We start from the raw sequence: 16,430 nt of genomic DNA on the forward strand, positions 1-16,430 counted from the left end.
AAGATAAGTTTGTTTGTTTGGTTTTTTTTCACATCCTCACTCCACAAGAAAAAGCATGGAATATTTTAACTAGATTTATAGGCCTCTGTGGATAACACATACTTGTTTGAGGACAGTCAGTCTCTATTAATGGGAATGAACTCACAGCCAAGCAGAGACGGCTGTGTGTAGCGCTCTGTGGTCTTGGCCTTTGAGGAACACTGATGAAAGGCTAGGGACAAGCCATTTAGCTATGGATGCTTAAGAGAACAGGGGAGGGGGAGTTCTGAAGAGCTAATGTTTTGGTTTATGAGCCCTGACAGGCACTGTCAACAACAGCAATACTGTTGTTTTAGCTTGTGGTTTCTATAACAAAATTAGACCTCTCAAGGTAGTCAGGCCACATGTCCACAACCCACATTGGGAGCCAAGGGCAGAGATGTTGAAGAGAGAGCAGAGGCCTCATGCTCTGTATCCACATGCAGTGCAAGCAAGGTCAGCACTGCAAGATACCTTCCTGCAACTTAGAGTCTTGTTGCAATACAAAGTCTATGCTGTTTTGCCCTTCTGGAACTATAATTTGCACATGGACAAACGCAGAGCAGATAATACCAAGTCTGGTCATTCATAGCTTTGGCATCTTTATTGCAATTGTAGACATGCATTCCCTTAGAACTGCTCAGTTCTCTGACAGGCTCAGCCTCAGACTGCACAGTGGGGAGAGAAGAGCAGGACTATTATAAAGCAAGGGAAACACCATCCTTCAACTGCAGCTAGGACCATGGGAAGCCAGAGATGCAAGTAACTTAGAAACTACAACATATGTCACTACATCCATGAAGCTTAATGGATGAGTTCCTCCTCTCCTACACCACAGAATAATCTGAGTTGGAAGGGACCCACAAGGAACACCAAGTCCAGCTTTTAAGTGAATGGCCCACAGGGGGCTCGAACCTGCAACCTTAGCATTATTAGCACCACGCTCTAATCAACTGAGCTGATCTCAGGGTTTGCACAATCACCTCAGTCTTGAAACATGACTAACATATGAACTGAACACAACACTGAACAGGACTGTATTAAAAAGAAGGACAGGATTCTCTTTGAGACTCTTCCTCTGAACCCACTCATTCAAAATGTTCAAAGGGAAAAAGTAACTTCTTTTACTGCACCACTCTCTTGTGTGATTTTGGGCAGCCTGGGGAAGCTACTCACACAGCTTTGAGAATTAATGCATTTTCCTATGTTGGGGACTTCACCAGAAACAATTTCCTCCAAACCAAACTGACTGAAAAAACACTGGTTTTACAACCCAAACAAACAAAAATCTTGCTGTGATGAGCCACCAGCAAGTTAGTCCAGAAACCACAATATTAAAAGATTTTATGCTACGACAGTGACTCATAAAGTAGGAGAGATTACTCTGACAGGGAGTAAAGTGTTTGGCTAAAATTACAGATAATAAAATAATTCCCTTCAGAGGTATTTTTTCTATGAGATGGAACAGATGGAACTGTTTGGTATCTTTAGATGACAGTTTCAGCCAGGTCAAGTTCATGCTGTTTCTGGATCCTACCAGAACTTTTTCTGTGCCCAGTGAATTGATGGGGGGTTTTCTTGTGGATGGCATCTCTTCAGCAGAGCAGGCAGAAAAGCAGAGAGTACATGTCAAAACAAGGCAGTGGGGAGGAGAGGGAAAGGGGAGAAGAAAGGAGGATGGGGAAAAAAAGCAGTAGCCCCTACAAGACACATTCCATCTTGCAAAATTGAGTAGGATTTTTATTTTCCTGGAGCTCCCTCTTGCATTGTGGAGAACACAGTATCACAGAATGTTCTGAGTTGGAAGGGACCCACAAGAATCATCAAGTCTAACTCCTGGTCCTGCACAAGATAGCCCCAAGAGTGACACCATGTGACCAAGAGTATTGTCCAAACTCTTCTTGAACTTTGTCAGGCTTGGTGCTGTGGGAAGCCTGTTCCAGTGCCCAACCATCCTCTGGGTAAAGAATCTTTTCAAATACCCAATCCAGCTTCAGGCCATTCCCTCAGGTCCTGTCACTAGTCACCCCAAAGAAGAGATCAGTGCCTGCCCTCCTCTTCCCCTCAGGAAGAAGTTGTAACTGCAATGAGGTCTCTCCTCCAGGCTAAACAGACCAAGTGACCTCAGCTGCTCCTCATACGGCTTCCCCTCAAGGCCCTTCACCATCTTCAATGCCCTCCTCTGGACACTCTCTAACAGTTTAATATCTTTCTTATATTGTTTTGCCCAAAACTGCCCCCAGCACTCGAGGTGAGGCTGCCCCAGTGCAGAGCAGAGTGGGACAATCCCCTCCCTTGCCCAGATGGCGATGCTGTGGCTGATGCCCCCCAGAACAGGGTTGGCCCTCCTGGCTGCAAGGGCACTGCTGGCTCATGTTTAACTTGCCATTGACCAGGACCCCCAAGTCCCTTTCCACGGTGCTGCTTTCCAGTGTCTCATTCCCCAGTCTGTCCATACATCCAGGGTTGCCCCATCCCAGGTGCCGAATTCAGCACTTTGCCTGGTTGAGCTTCATAAGGTTGGTGATTGCCCAGCCCTCTGATTTGTCCAGGTCTCTCTGCAGGGCGTCCCTCCTCTCCAGGGAGTCAACAGAAGCTCCTCCCAGCTTCGTATCATTTGCAAACTTGCTTAGTATCCCCTCCCGTCCTCATCCTAGTCATTTATTAAGATGTTGAAGAGCACAGGGCTGAGGATGGAGCCCTGTGGATCCCACTAGTGACAGGTCACCAGTCTGATGTCACCTCATTCACTATAACCCTTTGTGCCCAATCCTTTGCACCAGTTGCTCATCCATCTCATGACATGTTTGTCCAGCTGTGTGCTGGACATTTAGTCCAGAATGATCCTGTAAGTAGTATCAAATAGTATCAAAATCTTTACTGAAATCAAAAAAGATTACATCTACTGGCTTCCCTTTATCAGTTAGGTGGGTTACCCTGTCATAAAAGGAAATCAGGTTTGATAAGCAGGAGTTCCCTCTCATGAAGCCATGCTGGCTTTGAGACAGGTCACTCTTATCCAATACAAGCCTATCTGTGGGAAGAATATATTGTCCCCTCACACCAGTACAATCCCATGTAAGTAACAAAGTTATCATAGAGCAGAACGTGTCCCACAGACATCCATCTCTTTGGGGATGAAAAGGGGTCCTTCCCCTTACCACTGCAAGTTATGTTGCTGAAGCAACTGCAGTACCTGCCTTCAGTTTGTTATAGCCAGCTTTGAAAGTAATATACTTTTACACTGAACAGAAATGGCTTGAAAACTACAGCTACAGAAGACTTGAAGAATGAAAATAATCATAACAACCTCTGAGTAGTACAGAAATGCTGAACAACCTTTCCCAAATTAGCAGCATCAAATTCTTTTACAGCTGTAGATACAGTTTAAGATGTTTGGATTTGATATCCCAGTCTGTTACATTACAAGTAGCACAGCAGTATTCAGTGGAATTTGCAGGACTGTCCACAAGGGCTAAGAAACAGTCCAGGGAATCACTCATGTGGCCAAGTGTTGCTGAAAAATAGTAGCAAGAACTTGGTGATCTGCCAGGTCTCACTGGACATCCAGTGAGGACATAGGTGATCAGGATGAGCAGAGACCACTCTAAAAAAAGTAATGCTGCCTTGAGAGACGAGCCACAATGAGGGAGAGTGTACCTATTCCTTCCAACACAGTGGAAGTGTTCCAGGGATCTGTAGTTTTAAAGGTGGTTTGTACTTTCAGTAAAATTGAACCTTGGAATTTTCTGTCGACTAGAAATGTACATCAACTACAAGTTTAAAACAGAAAACACTCATCTAGCCAGAGCAGACGCTCACACAACAATTCCCAAGTCACTTTAATAAGCTGCAGTCAAAACTAATTGTATGGAGAAGTGCACAATCAGATTTAAGGTCTTGGAAGTGACGGAAAATCCATCATGACTGCTACAACCCAGGAGCTAATTACCATCCCATTAGAAAATCTGGCACTCTATTTCTAATATGAATTGGTCCAATTCCCCTATTACAGCTCATTAAAACTGCCATACTACAAATCTTCCTGTGTGTATTAAGATTGATATGTCACCTCAAGTCACCTCAATGGGTAAATTTGAGAGCTTACCTTTTGTTCTGGGAGACTTAATGAGTTTTCTACACCACTTTTCTCTCGGCTCTTTCTTCCTAAGTGTATTAAGACAAGCACAGGATAAAGAACCCAGTAACAGGCTGTATAATGGCAGAATGTGCTTTTCCATCCCTGCTCTGGATTCCTTCTGCTACACTGCCTGCAAGGACTGTGATAGCTAGTCAGCCTCAGCATAAAACTAGGAGTACATGTTTGACCAACTACCCCTCAACCCCTGGCCCCTCCCTGCTATTTCTGAAGCTTTCTTTCTCAAGATGCAGCCCCCACTATGTAAGTGGGATCAACGTGGTTGTGCTTCTGAAACACACAGGCTTTCATTTTTCATGTGCAAGTGTGCCTAGTTTATAATGCAGTACTTTCTTCATTTATTTCATCCTACCAATTTTATCATCTCCAAACTCCCATGCAATGGCCTTATATTTTCTTCATGCTACAGATGGAAACTAATTCTGTAGATGAGAGAATTACTTAATCTTCCCTCATCTCAAAAAACTGCAAGCAAGACTAGTACATTTTCTGTACAAAAGATGGCCAGCAGCATAAAGGAAATCAGTGTTGCTATTGACAGACATGCCACAGTTCCACTAAGATATCAAACACAGACAAAAGGCTATTTCTCCATTCACTCCTCATAGCTCATTTCAATTTATTTTGTTTTAGAGAAACAACTCAAATCTCACAGTTCTTCCTTTGACTAAGAATGCGGCCAAAAGTGGTATTTGGTGCAAAAAGTGTACAAAATTCATGGCTAATTTTAATTATAAAGAGCTTAATTTTGGAGCTATGTATCTGGTATTTACTAGGATCGTCGGATATCTAGGAAAGAAGTAAGAAGAGAAAAATTACTATCACCTTTATTATGAACTATGCTCTGAAACAGCTTTTTTATATATAAAGACTTTTCAAAATCACACGAGCTTTTAAAAAAAAAGAGGCATGTTACCAATTCTGTTGTGCTTGTGTTGTGGTTGGGTTTTGGTTGTTTCTTTTAACACCATTTAGCAAATCCTTTTGACAGAAAGTTCCACAGGAAAGTCCGAATTGGTCTTCTGCAACATCTGTATTTTTATGATAAGAAAATACAAACAAATGTGTAGAATTTATTGTCTTTCTGCCACTATTTTAAGTGTATCTTGCCACCAGTTCTGTCTTTCAAACTATGTCCCACAACACATGAAGAAGACTGGAGGAGTAGAATGAAAGAGACTGATTACCCTGAACAAAAAGTTTCAAACTGAGAGGAATGCAAATCAGTGAATGTTTCAAGCAGATTATTTTTCTAAAATCTGCTTTTCTCCAGATAATTATTTTCCTTACATGCCTCTTAAACAATTCTTCTCCAGAGTCAAGGACAACCCTCTCTTTTCTAGACAGTTCTAGACATTTTGTTAGCAACTCAGCCAGTCTGTTATCAGGATCCTCCAAAATTGGACCAATACTGTAGTTCTTGGTGACTCATTGCTTTCCAGTTTTCTTGGGCACTCCAGCGTATGTTCATGTTCAACATACTCCTACACTGGTGCAGCTCCAATGCAGAGCAAGAGGCAGCACAATAGCTGAGATATCCCTACTGTATGATCCCCAGTGCCCAATGTGTCAGACTGGCAATAGCAAGGAGAGATGGAAGCTGGGATACAATCTTGGAGGTCCTCTGTCTGCCTAAATTTGTCCCTCCATCTCACAGGACAAAATATACAGAAGAGAAGTTCTTACAATTCTACATGAATAAAAGCCAGGGAATAGAACATGATTTTCTGCCATCCTGTCAGAACACAAAGCCAAACTTTCTGCTCAGTTTCACTCCAGAGGCCACATTCTGTCTCTTATTTTTGGCTTTAGTGATGCTGTAAAATGCACAGTCTTTTACCAGGCATAAGAGCCAGAAACAATTTTAAAACTGATTCTGTGTGAAAAGAAGAACAAAGAGAAACCAAAGAAACCAACTTTTCACACACCATAATTATTCCAGGATTCCACATACATCCAGTGCACCATGAACTGTAATTGTGGAATAAATTATAATTCATGGTTTTGTTAATTTCCAAGCACAGGAAATTCTCTCTACTTGTACCCTGTCCTCTCCTTGCTTTGCTTCTACTCTTGGCTGGGAGATGGAGTGGGAGAAGCAATTGAACATATGAAGCATCGAAGGAATAAGAAGTCAGAGTTCAGTGGTTTCTACAAGATAATTGGTGCCTCGCACTTGCTAGAAACTGAGAGGATTAAAAAAAGCCCCAAATCCATAGTTTGAAGTAGTACGTAGCTCGCAAAAATTGCTTTGTGGAGACTGAAAATCATTCAGAAAAACTTGCTCCAATGGGTTTTATTGCATGTTTTTGGATTCAGCATCTTACTGAGAAACCTTTATGATAAGCAAGTCAATACCTACAACAAACAGGAAGATATATCTAAAACTTAAGGTACAAAATTCAAGATTGCTCTTTTCTGTAAGAATAATACAGCAATCCAGCAAGTTTTAACAGTTCAAGTGGCTAAAGACAGCTTACATTAAGTGGCATTGCACTTGTGCACTACTCATAACCTCTGTAACTGCTGAAGTATGTGCAGTACTTAGGGATTATTCTGGCAAAACAGCAAAAGCCTCAGTAACACCTACAGATTCCTTTTTAATTCCTCTTGATGTCCATAAAAGTAAATGGAATAATGAGCAGTGTTCACCACTCTGTGATCTCTGCTGGATCCAGTCCAATTTATATGTCATTGTGAATTACTGACACACTGCAGCAGTAATTTTCTGTGTATGATAAAGATAAAACACAACATGTAATTTGTTGACTTGTTCTCAAAAATCAATTAATCTTCTTAAATGCTGTTTGCTTTGGAGAAAAAGTAACAAGGAAAAAGAACGACCTCATGATGAAGTTATTCAAGAATTAGTGTCACCATTACAGAAAAAAAGTGGTCAAAATATATTGTCTAATGCTCACATCTGCATGAAAGTGCACTTATAGCTATGAAACTTGACAGGCTAGAAACACTGTTACAAGGTTAAAAAATTCTATACATTCAAGGAAATAATTTAGAATCTGCACTGGTGGCTCAGTCCTGACCTGCAAACCTCTGACTCTGTACACTGAATGTCTCAGCTGAAAAAATAAGAAATTGGAAAATGAACTTTCCTAATACTGACCTGGATAACCAAGAAAGGTTTAAAATAACTTGTTATCCCAAGAAAAAGAAGGAACTGAATTTAATGTGACTTTAGTGAGGAGAGACAAATGGAAGAGTGGCCTATGGATGTTGTGTGCAGTTTGTTGTTTTGCGCATCAGTGCCTACATTGTTTACATTGAGAAGTGGGGTAGATCTAAGAAGATCCAAGATCCACATGCTGAGAACTGCTAAGAATATGACGTATGGAGAGAACTGAAGCTGTTTCCATTTCATTTCACCTGATTGTATGATATGGCTATCTGTGTTCTTTCCCTTAAATGTTCCTTTTTCACTTCAAGGAAAGCCCTCCAGCATTTTGAACTGTAATACTCCTATGCAGATAATTATATTCAGCATATTAGGAAAGTTTTCTCCTACTGACAAGATAATCCTCATCAAATCAAACTGTTTTTATGGACTCCACAAGACAAATAGGATGTCACACTGAAGACAGACTTCTTAAAGGGAACAGAAACGTTTCAATCTACCAACATTTTCATCATGCCTCACCACAGGAAAGCAACTTGAGCCACACACTGCAAACAAGAGTTAAATTAATTTGGGGATTTACTTAGACTGGTAACGAATATTTTTTAAACTGTAAGCAGACATCTGTTTTGATACTGACAACCATTCATTAGCCTTGGTGTTCGCCAGCATAGTGCAGCAGATGTTATTTTCTTGTTGTATATTTTCATAAGATGTGGTCATTGTTTAAGCTACATTCTAACAAGGACTCAGAATTAAATTGAACTAGTTAAATTAAAAATGGAATGTTATTCTCCAATGTGAATTAATTACAAGGACACATTGAAATGAGAGGAAACAATTCATGTTCTGCAAATAGCTGCAAACCAGTTACAATGTTAACCTTTGGCTGATCTTTATGCACAAGTGGAAATAAGAATATCCTGGAAATGTTTGTTATTGTGTCTCTGAGCATTCTTTTATAACATAGATGTGTGTATAAATAACAAATATTTGACAGAAGCACACATATATGTGCACATAAAAACACAGTTGGGTATTTAAATTTTGGATTTTTGTCCAAGCAAACGCATTTAGTGGGAAAGCACAAAATAATTCAAATAAACAGGAAAACTCTGGCTTTTCTCTGTCTCTCTAAACTGACATGCAGTTCAGGTCCAGACAGTTTCCAATTTCTGTTCTGATAAAACAAATGGTAAGATGTAATTAAGAAATCTATCCTCATGTTATTTAATTTTAACAGCACAGAATGGTAAACTTATGTAAGATCTCTCTATATTTGACTGGTTCATCTGATAACAATCTGAAGTGCTGGATGCTCACTTGGACTGAATTTTAAATCCCTGAAAGTTCATCTATCACCAGCTCATAGACTGCAGGAACAAGAATGCTATTAACTTTATATTTTGTTTTCCTTATCTTTCTTTTATTTCCCCCCAAATTTGCTACTTGTGAAAGGTCCAAAATTACTGTAACTGGAGACTAGATGGGATAAAAAGATGTTCTCTTTATCACCAGAGAAACTGCCCTACCTTGTCCTCTCAACACAACTTCAGTCTGAAACTTAAAACCAGCTGCCACATTCTGACTACAAACATGTCTTTCATCATTGTGCATTTAATAGAAATTTTATGGCCCAGTTTGAAATTCCCTCTTCAGCATTCAAGGAAAACAAAATACGTAAAGAATTCTACAGCTAAGGACAAGACAATGCTTGTAGGTCAATGTAACTTATTGTATTACACCAAGAGGTATAGCTTTTTTAAAAACTTGAATAAGCTTTTGGACATGCAATCCCTTCTTGGGGTATGAAACACATAATAGAAGCAGCCTATTTAAGAACTATATTAACCACAAGGAAACCTGAGAACTGTGACAATTACAAATCATCACAAGACCATTGAAGACACTAAATTGTGCTATTTGAAATTGAGGCTACACAAGATAAAGGCAGCAGCCAAGTTAATCATGACATCTTTCCTAAGAAACCACAGAGACAGTGCTACAGTTAAAAAGTGCATGATTAAAAGCCAGTTCATGCCCCAAGCTGTGCAACTATGCTATTCTGTTACTAACTGTAAAACTAGTATCAACTTTCTACCTGTTCCACCAGAGCAGGCTCACCCCAATTACATTAATCTGTGTAAATCACATCTAGAACTTCAAAGGAAAGCACTGTAAAGTACAAAGGACTGTATAATGAATAGCACTTGAAAGAAAAGCACAAAGAACATAGTGTTAAGCCCCAAAGATCCACAATTATCCCACCATCAGGTTCCTCCAGCCAGAGTTCTGAACAAAACTTTGGAAGAAAACAGTGGAAACAGAAATAATGGATGACATAATAGGAATGGACCTGAACACCATTTCATTTACTGAGGTCAGCGGATCTTGCTGAAACGACAAGATCTGAGTCAGTACAGGTGAGAAGGGGAGAGAGCACACTTGTAGTCTAAAGAGCACCTTCCCTTCCAAAGCCAGCAACCATATCAGCCTGTTTGGAGGACACAGGTGCTCAGACCTGCAATCTCAGGGGCAGCAGCAATCTCAGGGACAGCAGCAAGCCAGCTGTCTCACACTGATGGGATATAACTGCAATCACCCAGAGTTTCCAGCCCTTGAGGCAGGAAGCTTGAGTGTAAGGTAAAGCCCATCTTTTGTTTGGATCCCAGTTGCCAGGAAGGAATGACTTTACAGCAGCATTAATTATGAGGCAGGAAGGAACAACAACAACAAAAAAATCCCCAAGAATAAAAATTTTAAAATTGCAGAAGAAGGCAATAGGAGTCATGAGACAACATAACAAGTTAGTAGACGGACAACATGCAGGATATATATGTGTGTGTGTGTCAGTGCCTGTGCACTACTAGCACTTCCCATAAGACTTAGCTATTTGCCAGAACCTGGCTTACTACTGATCATTTGAGACATCAGTGACTGGTATTCTCAGAGAACATTTAGTAGCACTTCTCACTAGGCATGATGCCTAAATGTCATTCCATCCCTTTTGGAATTATATGCCAAAATTAAGATGTAAATTACTTTAAGTAGTGATATATTCTTTGTATGCTGCTTTGATTGATACAGGTACTATAACAGCTAATAGCACCTACTGTAAAAGGTGCTGGGACCAGTTTGTGCTGAAGAATGTTTAGTTGTGAGATCCAGGATTCTCAGTTTATTCACTTTAAACAAAACTCCAAAACATTAGAATTAAAGAGCAGGAAAAGCACTGAAGAACTAGCTCTACCAGCAAGGAAAGAGTGTCAGAAGTATATTTAAGACTCTCCAAGCAGCATTCAGGTTTTTATAGCAGTCGTGATAATGATCTTACACTTACGGAGAATCTTTCATCCAGAAGGATTCACTTATGGGCTTTGTGGATACCATGGGAATAAGCGTCCTCTCTTCTGCCAACGTACACTGTGAAAAGCTGTTTACACCTCTGGAGGAAAATGTTGTGCTGTGAGAATTGCTACATCCCAAACAAAATGGATTAGGACAGGCAATGCCAAGTGCTACAACAGTCAAGTACAAAACATAGTGGGGAATTTGAAGAAACAGAACACAAATAATCAAAACCAAGTTCTAGTCAGGACACTGAGACTAACGGAGTAATTTCCAAAATGTATCATGGTATCAGTCATCAAACTTCTGCTTTTAAATCCTCATTGGACCTTTTGCCTCTCCCTTAGTTTCTCTCAATGTATACTCATACAGGCTGCTCTCTAAAACATTTGCAACCTTTAAGCTGAACCTGAGGGTGCTGTTTCCAGGTACGTTACATAAAAAAAGTTGGTAATTGCTAGCTTTTAATGCTACCCAATGTAAAACAAGAAGGATTTAAAATCAAGTAACATGAACAAAAAGCATTTCTAGAATAACATTTATATTTTAAATGCATTCAGATAATTGTCACTAGGTTCAACTACCCTCTTTAATTCAATTTATTTCTGACTTGGTCACATCATCCTTACTTACATAAGCTGTTTTTTCCCATATAGGTGGAAAAGAACAGGACTGCCCATAGAGATAATAGGAGAAAACTGAGGACTTCTTCAACAAAAGAAAGGTAATGTGAAAATTATGCACCACCACACCAACCAACAAACCAACCCACCTACCTACAAAGGTGCTGCCCTCAGCTTAGGAACTCAGGAAAAGAGCACAGAAAGAATGGTTCTTGCTATTCATTCAGTACAACACTAGTCTGATGTTTTCATTAGTTGGTAAAGAGACTTATGACTGAGGGAAAAAAGAGTATCTTAATGAGCCTCAACTGTTTCCCCCGACCTCCATGTTTTCTTCCTCTCATGGTCTCCCTAACTAAGAAATAATCACATCATAATGTCACGTAATCTCCAGTTAACTCAACAAGTCAGACCAGTCAGCTCTCCTTTTGACACCAGACTGCTCAGGTGATCTTTAGATGTTACCTTCCAAAATTTAATTTCCAACAATCAGACTTAATTCAAGGTTAACACCAATTTCCCCCACTATGGAATAGGAAAAATAATATATGGGGAGAAGTTTCCTAGCACAAAAGTATGTATTTTCAAATTAAATTAAGAGGAAGGAGCCTCCCACCGCCCCTAGGAACAGGCCATGATATTGCTGGTCTGTGAACAAGTAACCATGGCAAGGCTGAATACAAACCTAAGTGCTTGCAGAATGATGGCCAACCTCTGATACAAGGTCATGAGGCAGAGATCCACCCTTTATTACATTTTAAATGTTAAATGCATTGCCTTGCTAAATCTACCCACTTGGTGTTGATCCAATTGCTTCAGTCATGAAAGACTTTTACTTGAAAAACACCTAAGCTACAAATGGACTCCAAATATCCGGCAGGCAGGCAAAGCACATATTACAAACAAGTAAATAACAAGCTTTTCTTCTGGGAAGAAAACAAATCATCAGTTCCTGGCAAGGAGGAAAATCACTGTTTCCAGCAACCAAGACTTCAGAACAACAATCTAAGCTGATGAATCAGAATTCGTAATGACACAAACAGAATTATACATGGCCCTCTACAAGGGTTTATAGGAGAAATTAAACTTAACTACATTACCAGTAACATGACAAATGCAGCTACACTAAAAAACACATGATAAAAAAATGGTAACTAAAGAAAATGGTAACCATTAAGATGATTTTATCATTTAAAAAATTAATTTCAGCATCTGATTGCTCAAATGACATTTTTTCCCAGTAGCATTGAGCTGAATTGGCTATTCAGCAGTGTCAATATCATTAATTGCTAATGCTGAAATAGGGTTTTCTTTTTCACATCAAGCAATATGTGATTGACAGCCATGCCAGAGATTGTATAGATTTTAGCACAGGAGTGGCTGTTTGTTTACTCTCTGTGACTTTTCTCACTGTGGCAGGGCAAAAACATAGCTGGCACTAAGAGGAATTTATTCAGCAGGCAAATTTCTTTCCTTTGTTTTTTTTTCTTGGTAGAACAAAGAGGAATAGAAAAGTAACTACCAGAGACTTAATTTTCTTGGGAAAATGTTATAATAAGAGCAGGGCTACAGGATGTCCCATTTAACACCAAGGGTGAGGAGGAAGATGTAACAAAAGAAATGTACAAGCATTTCTTTGATAGTGACACAAATGTAAGTACACATAGTATCAGATTTGTAGAACAGTGTCCAGTTTCTAAAACAGACAAAGAAATAACAAGATTGGCTGAAATCCAAAGCTAGAAAAATCTCACCAGAAAGAGAAACACAAATTTTAAATGAAGGTAATAAACTACTGGGTTTTTTACTGAAATTTTTTGGTAGATTCCTCAGAATCCCAGTTGGACAGCTTTCTATAAGATAAACCCTCAAATGACCACAATGCATTAGACTTCACACAGAATAAATGGGTACTATTTCCTGGCATCTGATATAACACAGATATGAGTACACGTCCATAATGGTCTCTGCTGACCCAGAATGATCAAAAGCTTTATTCCAAACTGAATACACAAAAGAACAAGAGAACTATTTATGGCAGTTTTTTATGTAGCTTTCTGACAGCTTCATTTAGGCCGATTTGAATTTTGCTGGATAATAAAATCTAACTGAAGTAATTTCAAGGTATCACTAGTGTGAATAAGGTGGAAAAATTGGAAACTTCCTGTTTTAGGGAAATTAGATTTTGTAGCTGTGCTGGGTCTCCATTTCTTCAGACTTAATAACTTTTGAAAGTAATAACTAATTTAAAAAACAAATGGGATACTAAGTGTCTAAGAAATTAAATTCTTGAAGCTGATGGACCAGGCATATAATATACTTTTCCTCATTGTCTGCAAGAATTAATCTATTGACATATCCATGTCTGGAGACTTACTACAAGAATGTGGTGTCTGATCCTGGCAAAAAACCAGTCATGTTTCACAGATCTCCTAGATTTTACTAGAGCATGTGAAAATAGATAACCCAAGTGACAAAGTTCATTTGGGTTTCCACCAGGCCTTTGCAGGGCCATTCACCTAAGGTCTTTGAAGAGCCAAACTGCCATGGAATAATCTTACTATGGATAAATAATTGCATAAAATACAAGAAAGAAAATGTAAGGGCAATTTGACATTTTTCATAATGATGAAGTTCATCACCAGATGTCCAGCTGCATCCACACTAAGGGCTATTTTATTCAACTTCATCACAAATTATATAGAGAAGAGTAGACAGTAAAGTGACAAAGATTGCAGCTGATGCTAAATTATTCAGAAGAGAAGAAAAGCTGAATAGCAAATTACAGATTCATAAAATTGTTAAGGTTGGAATATCTTTAAGGTCAAGTCCAACCACCAGCCTAGCATCATCACCATGTTCACCATTAAAACATGCAAGTGCCATAACCGCAAGTTTTTTGAACATGATGACTCCACCACTTCCCTGTGCAGTCTGTTCCAATGCTTGACAACTCTTTCTATGACAAAATTTTTCCTAATATCCAATCTAAACTTCCCCTAGTGCAACTTGAGGCCATTTCCTCCTGTTCTGTCACTTGTTGCCTGTAAGATGAGGCTGACCCCCATCTGGCCATCCAGCCAGCCTTCTACCCAGCAAAGAGTACACCCATCCACACACACCATGGGAACCCACTTTATCCATGAGAATGCCATGGAAGGCAGTATATAGGTAGACAACATCCACAGCCTTTCCCTCATCCAGTAAGTGGGTCACCTGGTCACAGGAGTAGATCGGGCTGATCAAGTAGGACCTGCCTTTCATAAACCCACGCTGGCTGAGCCTGGTCCCCTGGCTGTCCTGTTCATGTTGCATGAAATTGATCTGGATGAATCCATATTGTGTGTATATATGTGTGTGTGTGTGTATACATATATATGCAGTCCTGGTTAAGGGCAGGACAGGGTTAATTTCTGCAGCAGCCAGGAGGTATGTGGCTGAGGGGGCATGGCCAGGACCCTGATGTTACTCTCTACCACCTCACCTCATTGCCATCGAAGGAAAGGAACTCTCTCGCTCTTCTGGGGAGAAAGGGTTCCTTCCTGTTGAGAAAATGTGGCGGGGAAGCTTTCTCATATTGTTCATTGTCCCAGGCTCTGTGGTGAGCATTTCTGCATAGGAATCATTCTCTTGTTTTGTATACTTTTGTTACTGTTGCTGTTACTGTTCATTTTCTTATCTCATTGCTGTTTCCAGTAAAGTGTTCTTATCCCAATCCATGACCTTTGCCTTTTGTACCTCCAATTCTCACCTCCATCCTGCCGCAGCGGGGAAGGCGGGGGACACGGGGGGAGCGAGAGAGAGCAGCAGTGTGGTTTGGAGAGTCTCAGTGGGGGCACTGAATGGGGAGTACCATTCCTAAGCCACTACAGTATACATATAGGTGTGCACATTTTCTATTAAAGGGCAGGGAGGGGAACAGGATGAATCCATTGCTATTGTTTATGCTGTGTTTTCTGTTGTGTTGATCTGCATGGCCAATCACTCATGTATGTCATAGCTATGCTGTGTGCTGCTGTGTGTCTACTATGTGCTCAGAATATGTGCTGTCTCACTACTGGCTGGATGAGGAAACATGGAGCTAGAGCAGACTTTCCTCTCACAAGCTACCGGATTCGGCAACTACTAACAGCCTACATGATCATTCCATATTTGCCCTCTTCCACGGAGGTGCCAGAGACATGAAGGCCTTCCTGGAACATCCTTACACTTGTCCATAAGTGTCCTGCAGGGATCACCACTGCATTCTTTATGTATAAAAGCTGTTAAGTCCTCATCTCTGAGGAGCAGAAATCTGAAAATTCTGTTCTTCTAAATACATTTATATCTACAGCTTGTAAAACTGGCTTAGCTTTTCCTTGTATTCTCTCAGCCCCTGTGGGAGATAATTTGCTTCATTTTCACGGGATTTTTGAATTCACTTCATCCTATGGTTTCTCTGAACTGTCTTGCAGGAACTACTGCCTAATGCACTTTCTAGTAAAGCAGTTTGTACTCTGCCAACTGTCACTCAAAGTAGTATAGAAATTCACTTATGTTCCTGCCTATTTAAATCAACAACCACAAGAATGACATTTGCTTGACAAAACTGTTGCACCTTAAAAAACAGCATTGAAAAATTTAGCAATACAATTAAATTTATTCTCTTTCGCAATGTTCTTCCTCAGTTGCAGAGTATTCCATTGACATCTGACAGAATTCAGTTGAAATTTGAAATTTTCAGGTCAGTATCCCTGTCAAAATAACAGATTAACACAGAAAATTTGTTTTTATCATCCTATAACAAACAAAGCTGGATTTTTTTTTCAAAGTGAATGCATCTTGCTATTTCTTGTAAAAATGTAAGAATACCATACAAAATGTCATGAAGTTTCAGGGAGTCTCTATCTTTTTCAAGAAGTAGGACGTGGGAGACTAGAAGAGCAAACAAGCACGATATTTCACTGAGAATGGAAACAATGAAACCTGGTTTCCTATGGATTTGTGCTATGTATGGATTGAGCTCTATGTGACTTCTCTCCTGCCTAATAAAGATCCTGTTTATGCTGCATAATTCCCCTCAGATCATTAAAAGGGTTTACCCCTTTATCCAGACGTGTACATTTTAAAAAATGTATAGCAACTTGCTAGATTTTTTACTTTTTCCCCC

Source organism: Coloeus monedula (genome assembly GCF_965178545.1).
Source record: "Coloeus monedula genome assembly, chromosome: 2".
NCBI classification, from domain to species: Eukaryota; Metazoa; Chordata; class Aves; order Passeriformes; family Corvidae; genus Coloeus; species Coloeus monedula.